This window comes from Poecilia latipinna, unplaced genomic scaffold (assembly GCF_001443285.1).
Source record: "Poecilia latipinna isolate Pla-1442-1.1 unplaced genomic scaffold, P_latipinna-1.0 Scaffold3872, whole genome shotgun sequence".
NCBI lineage: Eukaryota > Metazoa > Chordata > Actinopteri > Cyprinodontiformes > Poeciliidae > Poecilia > Poecilia latipinna.
Window position 1 is genome coordinate 27,997 of NW_015116488.1, and position 2,743 is coordinate 30,739.

A 2,743-nucleotide genomic window follows, 5' to 3' on the forward strand; every position below is an offset into this window, starting at 1 on the left:
CACTAGCTAAAATACAGACAAAAATATTTTGGAGTGTGAAGGAGAGTTAATCTTGAAATGTCCTGCCTGGTCCTTTCCTTACCTGAGAAGACCCTGCATCATCATCATCATCATCATCATCATCATCATCATCATCATCATCATCATCATCTTCGTTGTCATCGTCGTCCTGCCGCTGGTTCCTCCCTGACTTAGGTCTTTCTGTTGTGACATTAAAGATTTCTTTTAAATATGTGGAAAGCTATAGTGAGTACAAATTCTGCACAGACAGGACAGAATATTGGATTTATTCTCAGTATTTAATAACCAACAAGGGCTGTATAATGATGGGCAGAGTAGCCCAAAAATGTTCTCAAGAGTAGCACTACATTAACATATTTTTACTCAAGTAAAAGTAAGAAATAGCCTTCCAATTTATGAAAAAGAATTTGTCAAAGTGGCTGCTTAAGTACTGAGACGTTAAGTGACCATAAAATCTGATTGAATATTTTAAATTTATGGCTTGTGCAAATTCTGACATTTTAAAAGAGTAAAATAAAAAAGAGTAAAATAATAAAACAAAAAATACTACTAATAAATAAAAAATAACCCATTTAGGCAATATTAAACTTTATATAAAGATGATACATTACTACAAGTAATGTGTGTTGGACATCCAGCCTTTAAGGGCTGAAACTGAATAAAAGACTGGCATTATAACTATTGACTTAACATAAATACTGCATTAACTCTGATCCAAGCAGCAGAAACAGGAGTTTCAGGAAGGAAACTCTGTGATCTTGGAAAGCTTATAACAGCTTTTTCTTTGACCCTACCTTCTGATTTAAAATTACAATCTCAAATGTTACATTTCCATGAGCTATAAACAAGATATCATCATCATCATTAACAGAAACAAAAGCTTTAAAACATCAGTCTGTGTGGAATTGATCAGTATATTTTTTTAATGAGCTGAGTTATTGAAGTATATATATTTTTCATTAATAATCTGTTTATTGAATGAGTCCGTAGTTGATGAAGTCTGCCAGAGTGAGGTGAGGTCTTGAACACTGTTAGCTAGTTCTTAATAAGTGTACAAAGAGAAGAGTCTGGTGGTCAGAGGTGAAGAAGCAGAGAGTCTGGTGGCCAGCAGTAATGGAAGTCTGGAGGTCGTCCATGTGGCCGGAGGGACCCACGAGGAGGAGCTTCATGCCTGTCAGGCTGCCAGAGAAGCAGAGGTAGGAGACCCAGGAGCTGGAGGTTTAATAGTGGAAACAGGAAGTCCAGAGGCTGGGGTAGAGTGTAAGGATGGGACCTGTTGGTGAGGCAGGAGTGGTTTATTGGACTTTAGAGCTAATGATGCATGTTGGTCCCACTCCTCCTCTACCAACAGCTCCACCTTACCCAGGTTAAAGAGGAGAGGGGTCCGGACCGATGCCACTTAAAAAACACCTCCATGCAGAGCAAGGAGCAGCGATAGTATCAATATATTTCTTGATAGTGTGTCTCAAATGTTCAAACTCCTCTTTAAGCTGCAGGTTTGCTGGTCCTGTTGACTGTCATTGTGTGTTGTTTTAAAGAGGAGCCAAACACAGAGAAGCATTCTGTTATAAAAATATGTACATGAACAAGTACGTGATCATAGATTATCATAATTTACCAAACAATACTTGTGTAATGTCAATGTCAGCAGGAATGACTAAGTTAGATCAAACTTTATCAAAGTTTGTTCCTGTTTCACCTGCCACTCCTGAACTCCATTAGATCTACATCAGTGAATCTGCAATGATAACCATGATTTCCCAGGAGACTGAAAACAGCTACAGGACTCCTGGAAGAGGTGTTTGTTATCAATATTAAACTTTTAATAGAATTATAGGAAAAAAAAATATTACCAGTTCTGCCTCAGGCTATTTGAAAATGTATAGTAAAGGAAATAATTAAATTTTGAGACCTAATTACATGCCACAGTTTTAACTCTTCATTTGTATGTCCCTTCAAGGCTTTGTCTTTGACCTTATGTTTGCTTCTACCCTTCTTTTTAGTTACACAATTTCCATAATCATTTCATAAACACAAAGAAACATTGGACAATGAATGATGATTCTGAATTTCAGCTGCCACATCCATATCATAAGATCAGGATTTGTCATAAAAATTAAAGCATTGATCCATCCTGCCTTGTAGCAATAGTTGATGCTATTGGTGGTATGTTTCAACCCCTTACTGTTAGTTAGGTATAAACTGAAACATCACAGGCTATTTCAGTATTGCTGCTTGCAATCCAGAACTTCATAACCACAGTCTGCCCATCTATTGATGAATGCTTCATGTAAGATAAAGCACCACATCCCAAAGCTTAAATTCTCTTGACCTTTTGCCTTCCAACCTCTGCTTGGCTCTTGTTCTTGGTGCACCTACTTCCTGCCACAGTCCAAATATTTTACTTAGATTAGAATGGTCTTTCTTACTTCCCTTTAAGTATTATTACTATTTATGAGTTTTGATTTTGGCTATTGTGCTCTATATTTAACCATTTTTTATTAACAAATTTCTGTATTTGTGACTTTGAACAGGACTGTGGTGCAGTTGGTAGTACTGTTGCCTTGCAGTAAGAAGGTCTTGGGTTCGAAACCCGGCCCAGGCTCTTTCTGCATGTCCTCCCTGTGCTTGTGTGTGTTGTCTCCACATGCACTGGAGATAAATATCAGCACCCCTCATCACCCCACTAGGGATAATTGTGAATGATAATGGGTGGATGGAT